This window comes from Suricata suricatta, chromosome 9 (assembly GCF_006229205.1).
Source record: "Suricata suricatta isolate VVHF042 chromosome 9, meerkat_22Aug2017_6uvM2_HiC, whole genome shotgun sequence".
NCBI classification, from domain to species: Eukaryota; Metazoa; Chordata; class Mammalia; order Carnivora; family Herpestidae; genus Suricata; species Suricata suricatta.
In genome coordinates this window covers 57,147,255-57,162,851 of record NC_043708.1, presented here as the reverse complement: position 1 = coordinate 57,162,851, position 15,597 = coordinate 57,147,255, and the positions used below count along the sequence as shown (strand labels likewise).

The window sequence follows — 15,597 nt, the reverse complement described above, 5'->3', positions numbered from 1 at the left end:
ATCAGAATTATTTGTACCTTGTGGATATTCTCCAAATCAAAAGTTTGTTAATAGTAGACAGCAACTCAGCGAATAGAACTTTAGATTTCTGTTTCTATCAATATCTGGGATGGGCACTATCGTTCCATTATCTAGAGCCAATGTATGCCTGATAAATGTCCTAAAGAAAAGCATCTTGCTCCACTTCTCTGAACCACTTGTGCCGTGGTTTCATCACATGGTTGCCTCATTCAGACCCGTCTGTGTATTTACTAAATCTTGGCATCCCATCATGTTGTTTAGCTTAAGCATCTCATCATGTTGTTTAGCTTAAATGGATAGTCTGAGGCTGAAATAAGTTGCTTACAAACATATGCTGACTCTTCCATTTTTAGTTGCCATGAAGAGACTTACTATTGTGAGATGAGCAACTGTTGTCATGCTGCTTTCTCTCACTGAGTATAAAGTGCATCCATTTTAGTAACCATGGTTATTACCAAAATTGTACCAGTTTGAATTAGATGCATTTAGCCTTTGTCAAGGGAACAGACTGACGAGCATTCACTCCCATGCCTGAATTTCATTTTTAACCCAACAATGCCTTTTCTAAAAGTAGGTATTGATATACTTTTCATTATCTGCCACTGCCTTCTCATCTTAAGCCTAAAAAACAAATGGGTTCAAAACTCTGTGTTCCAGTCAGGCAGAATTAACAACTGGAAACACATATGTTTTTATTTCACTCATGATACCACAGTAAAAAAAAACAGTTTTCTCCAAGCTCCTAGATATCTGGGTACTCTTCATGCATAGTTGCCAACTTCCTGGGAAGTAAGTAGAAAAGAGTGGCAGATTAGAACATGGCTTTGAGATAAATAAGGTGCCAACCTCCCCAAAGCAAGATATATAGCTGTTTCTCCCCCTTGCACCCTGTCCCTCACTGCAGAAGTCAGGGGTCCTTTACCAACTGTCTACACCACAGTAATGGCTGGATGGGCTGTGGAGTCAACATAGCAACTATGTCAGTCCCTGCTGTGGGCAGCATCACAAGAAAGCAAAATACAGCAGATGAACAAAGGGGTAGAAAAGCTATATTTTTATTCCAAATAAAGAGACATCTTTTGTTCACTATACCAGTTTCTAAATGTAGACACTAAAACTAGTATCTTTATCCACCTGATTCAAGTGGTACCTTCCTTATTAGGATTTAAGTGCAATGCGTTAAATATCTATAATCCTTTACTAATTTTAAACATTTTTACAAGCCTGATCTTATCTGATCCTTGCAACAACCCTCAATAGAAGTTTCTGCAGATGGTTGGTGCATTTTATAAATAAAGCAGAGGAGCCAACATCAAATATTTTTCAAGATCAGCTTTCTAACTCTCAAAGGAGTGTTTTTAAACCCTGCCAGCATTTCCCAAAATTGATTCTGTAGAAAAACAATCATGTGAGATCCTCCATGAAAAGGGTGTTATACAACATATATTCACATTGTAAAGCCTTCTTGAGAAATCCTGAAATAAATAAACTCTTTAAATAGCTTCACTCAAAAGTTCCTTAATTTATTATGGAAAAAAATTGTTGCTTAAAACCTATAAACATCTCCTGAAATTGCTTCGTAGCTCATATTTATGAGCTCCTCAAGGAGAAAAACTGTTTTATTTAATAGTATGTTTAGGTGCTATTATGGGTTGAATTGTGTCCACTTACCCCAATTCATATGTTGAAGTCCTAAACCCCCAATACATCAGAAGGTGACCTTTGGAAAGAGGGTTTTTGCATATGTAATTAGTTAAGATGAGGTCACTCTGGAGTGGGGGGGGGAGGGGAGGAGCCCTAATCCAACGGGGTCCTTATGAAAAGGAGAAATAGAGATACAAACATGCACACAAGGAGAGCACCATCTCAAGAGGAGGGCAGAAATCTGGTGATGTAACAGAAGTCAAAGAACACCAAACCTGGCCAGCAAACTAGAAAAGATTTCATGGGACATTCTCCTTCACAGCTCTCAGAAGGAATCAACACCGCCGGCGCCTGTATCGCACACTTCTTGCCTCCAGAACTGGGAGACAAATAGATTTCTGTTGTTTTAAGCCTCCCAGTCTGTAGCGCTTACTTAGTTACAGCAGGGCTAGGAAACTAACACAGGTGGCAAGTAGAGGGTATAGTCATTGATATCACATACTCACCAAATACTTACTGTTTCTCTTCAGAGCTATGAGAAGAGGAGAGGCCAATGTCTCTATTCTCATAGGTATTACACTCTCATGAGGAAGATAGAAAATAAATAAATAAATGTAAAATAGAATTTATCTCCATTTGTAGGAGGAAATGAGGCTCAGAGTGACTTGCCCAAAATAAAAAATGTTTTATCCATGAACACAACAGAGAACCCCAGAAGGCCAATTCCCCTGCGGATATAACCATATGTCCTGCTGGGGCTCAAAGCACCATCTCCAAATTGTATGTAGCTAAGTAACATGAAATTCTCTTTCCTGGTGCTTGCTTGCCAGAAAATGTGAGATCTTGGCAGAGGGTAAACACTGAATTTGAAGGCAGGGAACCTGGGCTGAGTTTCTGATTTGCTTTCTGTGAAATCCTAGATACATTAATTGATGTATCTGAGTCTCAATGTTCTTATTTGCACAATAATACCTACCTACAGAAGTATTGTAAAGAAGAAGAGGTGATAAAGCAAACCAATTGGCATTGACTTACTTCCTCTGAATCTTGAGTTGGCCCAGTCTCTAGACTTTTCTCACATAAATTTGTAGTTTGTTTTATTTTGTTTTTGTTTGTTTCTGGTTTTTGTTTTTGTTTTTATTTGTCTCTAGAAGTCTAATGTATCTACTCAGAGGTTCTGGGCTTACAACCACATTTGGATGTCAAGGCAGGAAGTTGTTATTCTTTATGTTCCATGAAAATCTACTAATCCCAACTATCTTTATGTTCCCACACCTCTCCCCACCACACACACATGTAGACAGATAACTGGGGATAACGTGCCTTTTCCATTGAGAACTACTCATAGTAGGGCTGACAGAAAGTTAGTGTTGTTTAAGTAATAAGGGCCTACACACACACACACACACACACACACACACACATACATATACAGATATATGTCTCTGATATATATATCTGATACCATCTGATTTTCCCAACTGCTGCTGTTCCCAAATATAGCATTCATTGGTCACTTAGTGTTCCCAGAAACCTCTCAATATGCTCTCTACTTGGTGGCTATCCATTTATCTACTGATGGACACTTGGTTTGCTTCCATATCTTGGCTAGACTATGAGAGTTATTTGAGAACTTGAAGTAAAGCTTTGTCTGGATTCTTATAAAAGAGTAATATTTTTAAATGTTTAGAGCAGTTTAAATCTACAAGTCATGAAAGAAATTGTACAACCTTTTTAAAAGTAACTTCTAAAAATCCCTAGATTTATATTTAGAATCAGAATATTTTCAGTTACATTGAAACATTTAAGAAAAAATTACATTTTGATATTACTTTAATTAATCAAAGATTTATTTTAAAATCTAATGTAACCCCTGAATAATCTAGTTAGCATAAAAGCTGCCATTAAGCACACCAGAAGAATCTGAATGTTTTATCATTTGTTGTGATTCTTCCATATCCATGGACTTTTTAGGTTACCCTACCAGCTACTCTGAATACAGTAAACAGATTTCATACAAGACCCAATGATCATTAACCACTGAATTAGCCCAGAAGCCACAGTGGGAAGCTGCTTGATTCATGTTTGTTCAGCTCTATGAATGGTTATATGAGGGTAGGACTTAGAGAAATGATAAGGGACTCTAGAGTCAGATGGCCTGGATGTGAAATCCACTCTACTCCACACCATAACCTAAGACATCTAGCAAGTTATTTAACCTCTTTGTATCCAGTTTCATCACCTCTAAGATCTGTACTTAATTCATAAGGTAGTTGTGAGGTTTACAACATGCAACAGACTTCATGTACTTTGCACAGCATCTGACACATAATTAAGGTCTAATAAATGTTGGCTGTTGTTTGCTCCTACTTAGTATTATTATCATTAGTAAAAAAGAAAGATTTATGGATATCAATTTCACTTGGTTTAAATGATTGTCAACATTTACCATGAAGACTATTTGAAAGACTTCTAAACATACCTTTCTGTATTTTAATTGCTATGACTTTCTGGCATCCACAGGGCTGATGATTTAGCATGAGGAAAATACCTGGTTTAAAAAAAAGAAAGAAAGAAAGAAAGAAAAGAATAAAGGCATTTGGCATTAATCTCTGGTTTCAGATTTAAACCCTAAAGCGATGCAGGGTCTCTTGTTTCAACGACTGGGGAGATTAGCAGTGAACAGACTAAAGTCTTGCTGGCTTTTGACATTTGTTTGAAGAGCAAAAACAGCTTTAATGGCTTTGCTGGGATTGTCGGTAAGCCTATCTCTTTAACCACTTGGCCCCTGAATGTGAAGACTATGGGTAATGAGAAGTATTTCTAACAGTTACTTTTGAACAGCATAATAACAATTAGCATTTGGACTTGCTACAGGCCAGCACTGCTCCTCATACATCAACTCCTATAAGCATTGTTCATAGTGCTTGATTTAGAGGCACTAACTGTATCCAGTGTTTAGTATTTTCCCCCTGAGTATTTCAAAAAAGATAGAGGCTAAATACAATTCCACAAAGCAAATCTGTATACAAGGCCAGTAAGAAAAAGGGTACACGAAATGGTTAGCCTGATGATTATCAGAGGTTGACTGTAGAATTAAGAGAATGAAGCTGAAAATCAGACCCTACTTTTATCAATAAATTGCAAGATGCCAAAGTGGTCACCGTGACTCAGATCCAATCTGCCACAATGAAGTTGAACTCAGACATGCTCTTTCTATTTAGAGGAGCCATTTCTCATTTATTCTTCCCTCTGCCCTTTGGAAAAAGAGAGGGCTCAGGGGAATTTTTTGTATCAGGAAATGAAAACTGCTGTGAATTTTTCCTAAAGATTGAAAGCATTTATTTAACTAACCTGTGGTTAACATATAGATGGTCAATCTGCATTAAGAAGAAAGTGAATGACCTCAAATGCTACAAAAAGAGCTAAACTGTCACAGGTTCATTGCCCCCTGGTGGAGTGTGATGAAAGTCACCCTCGTTTTCCTCCTGTCCTTGAAAAAGTGCCCAAGATCCTATGACATGCATGCTATGTATCCATTTCTCCCCTGGCTTCATCTTGTCCTTTTTACTTTCTTTTTCTCTTTAGTCATTTTGTTTTGTTTTGTTTTTCTACTTTCATTTTATCTTTTTGAAAGTTTGTAAATAAACCTAATTCTTTCTGGACAAACAATGTATCATTAGTAAACAAGGCTGATGGTCAGCCTGTGGGGCACCACCTGGGCTGCCTGGGATGTTTATGGCTAGCGTTCATCCTCCATGTTCCAATCTGCCAGTGACTGGGTCACACCAGTAGTTAAATATTTTTCATATATATGTATGCTTACACATAAAATCAACCTGTGCTCTTAAAACCCTTTGTTCTAGAGCACCTGGCTGGCTCAGCTAAGCGTCTGACTGCAGCTCAGGTCAGGATCTCACAGTTCATGAGTTAGAACACCGCATCGGGCTCTCTGCTGTCAGCACAGAGCCTGGAGCCTGCTTCAGATCCTCTGTCTCCCCGTCTCTCTCTTCCCCTCCCCCCCCTTATTTTCTCCCTTCCCCCATTTCTCTATTTTTCTAAAAAATAAACAAATATTAAAAAAATAAAACCCTTTGTTCCTTAGAGTTCACAAAGACTAAAGAATGCAAAGAAAATCACTCGAAATTGAAAATACATATCCCAACTATATTCAAACATATCATACAAAGTCACTCTTTTTTTTTTTTTTTTAGAGAAAGAGAGAGAGCACAAGCAGGGGAGGAGGGCAGAGGGAGACTGAGAGAAAGACAGACAGACAGACAGAGACAGAGACAGAGAATCTTAAGCAGGCTCTACCATGTTCAGCATGGACACTGACATGGGGCTTAATCCCATGGACACTGGGATTATGACCTGAGCCAAAATTAAGAGTCAGACACTCAACCAACTGAGCCAACCATGTGCCCCAAAGTACATTGTTTTTTAATGGGATCTACTCACAGTCACAATTTTAGGTACTCAACAAAGGAATGAAGATCATCAAGAGTTCATTGTCACCTCCAAAAACTCTATAGTCCCTCAAAGTCAGAACTGCTTAAAATAGGAAGATTCTTCATCTCTGATATGACTATACCTCATGATTACCCTCAGGCACAGTCCCTTCCAAGATCCATAGATGTGATTTGCCCATGTCTTTTAAAAGGGGTCTTCTCACTGACTATACCTGAAGAGTTATAATACAATACCCACTGTCCTGGTCAGTGTTGATCTGCAAAAACCAGAAATTGTTTTCAAAAGAAAATGTTTTTCAAAAGAGAGTGAGATTTGGGTGCTTATGAAATCGCTGGTCGAGCTAGAGGAACAGGTTCTAAGTTGGGCTTTGGGGAATGGCTCCCATCAAATCACTTCAGAGCTGACCTGCCATGGGAACAGCTTCCTTTCCCAAAATCAGCAAATAAGGCAATCATGAAGCTGCCACTGGAACGTTTGTCTTTAGGAACACACTATCTTTTCTCTGCTCCAAGTTCTACCTCTTAACATCTACAAAGCTGTGATCAGACACAAGAATTCCACTATGGAGAAGCTCAATGTCTCCACTCTGTTTTCAAAAAGAAATAATAGCAGCAGTGAGAGGAGTGGAAATGTGGTCTCTAATTTCATGCAAGGGCATTTGTTTGGCCAAATCTAATCACATCTGGACCTTTATCAAAGGAGTGCAGGAAATGAAACTTTTAGCATTCTAGTATAGTTTTACCAGGCAGGAAGGATATTAAAAGAGCACTTTTCCAAATTCTATGTTGCAAATTACTTGTGAGTGATAAGATCAATTTATTTAATGGCTGTGAAATCAATTTAATTTTAATGAAATGGAACAGAGTAGAATATACCTTATAAACTAAAGAAGGATTGGTTTACAGTGCCATTTATTTTGAGGGGTGTGTGTGAGTGTGTGTATGGGGTTATGGTATAAAGTGATTATATGGTTTGTTGGTTATAGGACTGGAGCCAAAAAAGTTAGATATTGATATGCAATACAAGGAAGGTAGAATAGACTGTGAACACTAATCACAATATCCAACATAAACTCTATGAATATGAATTTATATATAAACTGTGTTAATTTTCTATGGCTGCTATAACAAATTACTACACATGCAGTGGCTTAAAACAAATTCATTAAGCTATAGTTCTGTAGTTAAGAAATCCAAAATGGGTGTCCCTGGGCTAAAATCAGATGTTAGCATGGCTGTAGTTCTTTCTGGAGAATCCATTTCCTTCCCCTTTCCAGTTTCTAGAAGCTGCCCACATTTCTTAGCTGAAGTCCATCTTCTTCCATCTTCAAAGCCAGCAAGATCAGGCCAAATTTATCTGGCTGCTACCACTCTGAATGTCTTATGCCTCCATCATCACCTTTCAGGAACCCCTGCAATTCCATTGGGTGCATTTCGCGAATCCAGGGAATTCTTCCTCTTTTAAGGGCAGGTGATGAACAACTTTAATTCCATCTTCAACTTTAATTCCCCCTTGCCATGTCGCCTAACGTGTTCACAGATACCAGGGAGTAGGACATAGACAACTTGAAGGGGAAGGGACATTATTCCTTGTACCACACTAACCAAACTAACCAACAAAACTAAGGATCAGAGGAATGTCTATGTTCCTATAAGATTGAGAGAAAAGATGTAACTGATCTTCCAGGGCAGATCTCTCTCTCTCTTCTGCTGCTCTAAGTGTCTAGTTAGATGAAGAAAATTCAAGGTAATGCATAAAAATATATATAATTTCACTAGTCACTTATTTTTTAAAAATGTTTAATGCTTATTTGTTTTTTGAGAAAGAGAGAGAGACAGAGTGCAAGTAGGGGAGGGGCAGAGAGAGGGAGACACAGAATCTGATGCAGGCTCTGGGCTCTGAGCTGTCAGCACAGAGCCCAACACAGGGCTCAAACCCACAAACTGTGAGATCATGACTTTAGCCAAAGTCAGATGCTTAACCAACTGGGTCACCCAGGTGCCCCCTCATTAGTCCCGACTATGAATAATATAGCTAGTTGCCTTTTGTCTCTCCTTCCCTCCCTCTCCCCTCACATTCAATTTGAAATGCCATATTGCTTCATCTTAATACCAACAAGTCCTTCAGTGAGTTGACACTATATTTTACACATGTACCCTGTTCCTTTCCCACCATTCTTAGAGTTATGCCATATCTATGTTGCTAGAGCATCATCATCATATAACTATATTGCTTCCCCTTAAGTCATCATTTATTCTCAGTTGTGTAAGAAAATGTATTTGATGCTTATCAGTCTTTTAGTGCTCATGCTCACCAGTCACTTTAATCGTCAGATTTCTCAGGAAAGATGTTGGAAACAATTCTTGTTTATAAGAGTATCTATGGCATTTAGGCTTGACAGTTTGTTTGGCAGAATATAAAAATCTTAGCTTACACATTTCTTTCTTTGAGTATAGTAAATGTTCCTATTTTGGCATAAAATATTGCTATAAAAATGCTGTTTGAGGGCACCTTGGTGTCTCAGTTAAGGGTCTGACTCTTGATTTTGCTGAGGTCATGATGTCATGGTTGGTGAAATCGAGCCTCTTATCAACCTCTGTGCTGTGAGCACAGATCTTGCTTGGGATTCTCTCTCTCTCTCTCTCTCTCTCTCTCTCTCAAAGTAAATAAATATTTAAAAACAAGTAAATAAATAAACTTTTAAAAATGTTGTTTTAACTATGGCTTTTCCCCCTCCCTAAGTGACCTGAACAAGTGTAAAAACTCAAAAAGTTTGTTCTTACTCTTATTAGTCCAATAGTTTTACCAGCATATATCTCACGGTTAGTGATTCTGGGATAATTTTCCCATAATTATATACAGTGTCATTTCAAGACAACTTTAATTCCATAAAACTATTCTTGAAATATATTTTTTAGTATCTTTTGTCACATTGCTTTGCTTTCCTTTTGGGAAACTTACATATATTGCATTTTGTCTACATTATGTATCTGTAACTTTTTCTGAAATCCTTTTTTGCTTTTCAAATGTTTCATTTTTGTTTTTCTCTTTTCCATTATCTATTTGTCTTAAAGTATTATCCATGCTATTATCTGTAACTCCTTCTAATTTAGTCTTTAATTCTAGAAAGACTTGTTTTTTTTCTTTTTTTTTTTTAATGTTTTATTTATTTTTGATACAGAGAAAGACAGAGCATGAGAGGGGGAGGGGCAGAGAGAGAAGAAGACACAGAACTAGAAGCAGGCTCCAGGCTCTGAGCTAGCTGTCAGCACAGAGCCTGATGCGGGGCTCGAACCCACAAACACGAGATCTGACCTGAGCCGAAGTCAGAGGCTTAACTGACTGAGCCACCCAGGCGCCCCTTGTTTTTTTTTCTAATTAGTTTTTTCATTTGGCTAGCTTCTTCTCAGATTTTTCTCTTATCCAATTTCCTTTTATCTCTGAATTTTCTATCTCAAATTTATGCTGTTCTTTCTACATTCTAAAATATTATAATTTCTTTCAGGTTGTTTTAGAAAAAAATAATTTTTAAATGTTTATTTATTTTTGAGAGAGAGAGAGAGAGAGAGAGAGGGGGGGGGAGGGGCAGAGAGAAGAAGACAGAATCTGAAGCAGGCTCCAGGCTCTGAGCTGTCAGTACAGAGCCCAATGCAGGGCTCTACCAGAGTCCAGCTCCAGCAGGTCCAGGGCTCCCTGAAGGATGAACAGTGTTGGTGAAAGAGAGTGAGAGAGCCTTGGCTTTCTTTCTGATCACCAGGCAGGCGTATCTGCTCACTAGGCAGGCATCTCTCTCTTGACCCGAGAGTCAGCTTTATTTATTGAAAAAATATATGGGGCAAGCACAGAAGTGGCAATTGCCTTAGACAATGATTTCTGATAACAAACCTGCCTTACTTCAGAGATGGCTCCCAACAGTTGTCAACATCATTATCACTGTGATCTCACATACATGTCATACTTTCTATATGCCGAGCCCTCTTCTATAAGCTTTACATTTAGTTTTGCGACAACTCTGTAGGGTGGTCACTGTTATTACCCTCCATTTATAATTAAGGAAATTGAGGCACAGATAAATTCATAAAAATCATCATTGTTTTCCAGGAAATCAAGAATAAGTGGATGAGTTTCAAGTTCACTATTCTAGCAGAGTCATGTGTTGGAGGATGTGGCCATGTTTAGGAGATTTTAATTTCATGTCAGTGCATGTCAGTCCTTGAAGTCACAGGAGAAAAAACGCCACAATGGGGTGACTAGCATATTAGTGGGGTTCTGTTGGCTCTCTCCCTTAATTCAGTGGCATAGTCAATCAGATCTTGTTCAGGAACGTTTAGTCCATTTTTCTTCCTGGAAATGAGGGAGTCAGGACTATCATTCACTACTGCTCTTTTCTTCTTAATAATGGTTTTGTTAATTCAGTATATTTCTCCTTTTAGCACACTGGTGGGATTCCACTTAAACGTCTTGTCAAAAGACTTACATACTTTTTACATACAGTAAATTAATACGGTCATTAGTTCTATCTGTGATACTTAACCCTTTGCTCTATAGAACATGCTGTATGTTTTTGTTTGTTTGTTTGTTTCTTTTGATTGCAGGAGAAATTTAGCCCAGAGAGAACCAGAGTGGTCCAGAGTGGAACAGGAAAAAAAGAAAAGATTCCTGAAGCATTCATTTCCATTTAGAACCAAAAAAAGGAAACATAGGCTAAGTCTAGTTCAGTGTAATTATGTTTAGTACTTGATTTAAAGAAAAATCAAGGCCTCAAAGGTTTGTATGATACTACATACTTTCACATAATTGTTGCTATATTCTTGTGTATCATTAATTCTTACAGGACTTAAAAGAATCCTTGAATTCAGCTTTTGGATATGTTCCTGAAATTCTTTAACTCAATATTTTTCTTTTCACAAATCGTTTGTATTACAAGTTTTTGATGCATATATTAAATTATAGTTTTCCCTTATTTTCTTTGTTGGGTGAGGGATTCTGTTTATTGTAATCAAGGAACACTGTATAGTTACAAATAAGATAAAAAACATTTAGGAGACATTGTTTTGGGGGGACAATATTACTAAAACTTATTTATATAAAAAAGACTTCTAGCATTTGTATTTAGTCAACATATTTGACACTATCTTCCTTTTTAAAACATACTCAAATATAGTCCAATTTTGCTATTTATTTTTTGTTTTATTTTGCTATTTAATTTTAATTTTAATTCTAGTATAGTTAAATACAGTGTCATATTAATTTCAGGTGTACAGTATACTTACTCATCAATTCCATACATCACCCAGTGCTCATCACAACAAGTGCACTCCTTAATCCCCATCACCTATTTTACCCATCTATATACCCACCTCCCTTCTGGTAACCATCAGTTTGTCCTCTATAGTTAAAAGTCTGTTTCTTAGTTTCTCTATCTCTCTTTTTTTTTTTTAACCCTTTGCTTATTTGTTTAGTTTCTTAAATTCCACATATGAGTGAAATCATGTGGTATTTGTCTTTCTCTAACTTATTTCACTTATTCTTATACTCTCTAGCTCCATCCATGTTGTTGCAAATGGCAAGATTTCATTCTTTTATGACTGAATAATACTCTGTTGTATGTATATAACACATCTTCTTTATTCATCAATTGATGGATACTTGGACTACTTCTAAAATTTGGCTATTGTAAATAATGCTGCAATAAACAGAGAGGTGCATGTATATCTTTGAATTAGTGCTTTTGGGGAGTGGGTAAATAGTAGTGTGATTACTGGATCGTAGAGTAGTTCTATTTTTAACTTTTTGAGGAAGCTCTATATTGTTTTCCAGAGGGACTGAACCAGTTTGCACTCCTGCCAATAGTGCAAGAGTGTTCCTTTTTCTCCACATCCTCACCATCACTTGTTGTTTCTTGTGTTTTTTATTTTAACCATTCTGACAGGTGTGAGGCGATACTTCATTGTCATTTTGATTTGCATTTTCATGATGATGATGAATGATGTTGAGCATATTTTCATGTGCCTCCTAATAACCTGAATGTCTTCTTTGGAAAAATGTCTTCTGCCCATTTTTTTAATTGGGTTATTTGGGTTTTTTTTTTTTTTTTTTGGTGTTGAGTTGTGTAAGTTCTTTATATATTTTGGATACTAACCCTTTATCAGATATGTCATTTGCAAATATTTTCTCCCATTCCATTTAGTTTTGTTAGTTGTGGAGTTTTTTTTTTATATACTTCCAGTAGTCTATTTTTTGCCTTTTATTTCCCTTGCCTCAGGAGACATGTCTAGAAAAATGTTGCTACAACTGATGTCAGAGAGACTTTTCTATCTGTGCTCTCTTCTAGGATTTTTATGGTTTCAGGTCTCATATTTAGGTCTTTAATACATTTGGGGTTTATTTTTGTGTATGTTTTAAGAAAGTGGTCTAGTTTCATTCTTTTACATGTACCTGAGCAGTTTTCCCACCACCATTTATTGAAGAGACTGTCTTTTCCCATTGTAAATTCTTTTCTGCTTTGTTGAAGATCAATTAACCATATAATTGTGGGTTTACTTCTGTGGATTTTCTGTTCTGTTCCATTGATCTATGTGCTTAGTTTTGTGCCAGTGTCATATTGTTTTGGTTACTGTAGCTTTGTGATATAACTTGAAGTCTGGAATTGCGATGCCTCCAGCTTTGCTTTTCTTTTTCAAAATTGCATTGGTTGTTTCTTTGGGGTCTTTTGTGGCTCCATATAAATTTTAGGATTGTTTGTACCAGTTCTGTGAAAAATTCTCTTGGTATTTTGGTAGAGATTGCATTAAATGTGTAGCTTGCTTTGATAGTATAGACATTTTAACAATATTTGTTCTTATAAACAATGAGCATGGAATGTCTTTTTATTTATTTGTGTCTCCTTCCCATATTATGTCTAAGACATTTAAGAATTTCATGTCTAGGCATTTAGGAATTATTTATATTTTCAAGAATTAGGAAAATGCCTCCTAATTTGTTTATCAACAGTCAGTTTCCCCAGCAAACCCTACATGGCGGGTGCTGGACCGTTTGCTGGAGCCACGGAATAAACAAGGCTCAGGGCTCCTTGTTTTAGTGTAGTGTTTTAGGGCTTACCTGGAAATCTGATCTTGGCACTCCCATCATTGGCTGGATGGTTGACACAGGCTCCACTTGGAAAAGAGTGCTGTGACATTTTAGAATGACTACCAAGAGCAGTTTTTCTCAGGGTCCTCCCAAACCATCAAGTAAGTGCCATTTGCTAGAAATGTTTAAGAAGTACATTTGATAACAATATTATCTCCTTGAAGAGTCATTCCTGTTAGAAAATTTTTGGCTTCTCAGCTTTAAATGCAGTGCTACGTACTGTATTACAAGCCAGTGTCTTGCTAGGGAGTGGAGGTAGTGTCTGTCTCATTCTTCAGTGACTCCCACACTTAGCTTGGGTCTTGGACAGCAGAAGAAGCAAGACAAAGGCTATGTGAGGTTGGAGGTACAGCCTTGCCTTATATACAAGACTGGTTGCTTTGGCAAAACACTCATTTACATTTTTATTAAAAAATATTTGTGAGGTTCCTATTATGGGCTAAGCACTATGCTCATCATTGGAGATAAAACAGGGATTGGTGTCAAAGTGAAGTCCAAAGACAGGAAATAACTTTCCAGGGGAGCACTGAGGAATCTCACTTGTTCCTTGTGCTTCCTTCTTGGGGATCTGTGAACAAGGTCTACCTCCTCACACTCAGGAAATCATCTAAGAGAACTGCTTTAAAAAATGATGGATGAAATGATGGTTTGTGCACAAGATTCTCTGCAGACCTTGACATTCTGCTCTCCGACTCTCAGACAGAGTCTTGGCTTTCCTCCATTCTGGGCTCTGTTGAGCTGACAAAATCTTTTCTTCAATTTAAATGACTTATGGTACAGGGACAATGCCTTCTGTGGAAATGTGCTTGAAGGCTCAATTATTAAATGAAAAATGACTCTCAATGAGAACGTGTTATATTTTTAGTTTTTAATATTATTTGTATGGGTTCCATACTGAACTAGTTTTACACAGAGTTTTATACTGATTATATAATAACACAGAATTAAAGTAACTGTTTAACTATTTCTTTCCAGAAGGATTATGAGCAACTTGGTTTTGGTGATCTGTCAGAGTATTACGTTCATAGAAGATATTTTAAAACATTTCTTTATTGAATGCTAGGACCAAAAGAACAACTAAAAACACATGCAGTGGCCTGGTACGCCACCACGGGATGTGCTACTAGGAAACTCACACTTTTACAAATTCTCTGAGAGATTTTTTCAAACAAGGAGTATGGGTGCACACAGCGCTGTTTTTTGAAAATATCTGTCTTATCTCCAAAAGCAGAGCATTTAAGGTAATTTTTAAAACATAGTGAGTTGATTTTATAACCTCTATCTTCCAGAGAGTAGGTTTTAACATCTTCCTTAGAGTGAGAGCTACTGGGCTGTGCTGATGGCTGGTCACAGGCTGTGTTGCCTATTGGGAGTGCTCACTGATACACAGCTGCAGCCATGCTGATGGGAGAGTTCAGGGACTCCTCAGGGAATGGACCAATACCAGCCCCTTCCGTGCCTGAACAGAAGGCAAGAGGTGGATACCTTACTAAATAAATACAGCCTGCTTCTTAGGGTCTAAATACAGAGGGGGAGTAAACTTGGCAGATTTTCCTACATGTGAGGTGGGTTTCCGGTTCATAAAGAAAGCCCTGTGTCTCTTCTCACCTACGCCAAGGGGTTCATTGACAGGATGCCTCTCTTGCATATGATTAGCTCAGGATAGCTCGGAAACGCAGAAGCTTTTCATCTGCTAGAAGAGAGAAGGACAAAGGAGCAAGAAACATCCTGACAATGATTTTATTTCCTTTCTTCTTTCTTCCCCCCCTTTCTCATCCCCTCTCCCTTCATTCTTTCCTTTCCTCATTTTTGCAAGTATACAGTTTACTTACCTGCTTCTGTCATCCCTTGGGAGCGAGAGAGGCTGTCAGTGGTAAGATATTTCCTGGCAAACTGGGCTTAGTACCGTGCTCTGATTTTGTTGCCGCACTAACAAAATGATGCACTCACTTTCTCTCCTTGAAGGAGAGGTCCAAGCACCAGTCCCAGCAGGCAGACTGACAGATGTCAGTATCCCAACCAGAGTCTCAACTTAATGCAAATTGGCCCAAGTCCAGGACAAACTTTTATGTCTCTTCAGAAATTTTGGAACCTTTAGAAATCTGTAGTTGAACAGCTGATGAGGACTGGCTTTCGATATTTTTTGTTCCTTCCGTGGATTGTCAAACAGTAAAACCCTTCCCTATGATTTTGAAAGTGAACCTTTCTTCCTTTCCCTTCCCCTGATCTCATACAAACTCCAGGAAGTTAGAGGGATAACTTGGTTAACAGTGTTTCTCAAACTTTAATGTTCCTATAGATCTCATGGGAGTGAAGATCCCATTTCAG

The 15,597-nt window shown here is 37.7% G+C and overlaps 1 long non-coding RNA gene across 1 annotated transcript; it reads right to left on the bottom strand.

Annotated features, from left to right (window-relative positions):
• Window positions 1-1,719: 1,719 nt before the first annotated feature.
• Window positions 1,720-10,042, bottom strand: LOC115301781. The gene is made up of 3 exons (XR_003913285.1): window positions 10,024-10,042; window positions 4,148-4,216; window positions 1,720-1,741 (listed from the first exon to the last, which is right to left on the bottom strand). It is a non-coding gene; the product is annotated as an uncharacterized LOC115301781 (long non-coding RNA).
• Between the last annotated feature and the right edge of the window lie 5,555 nt (window positions 10,043-15,597).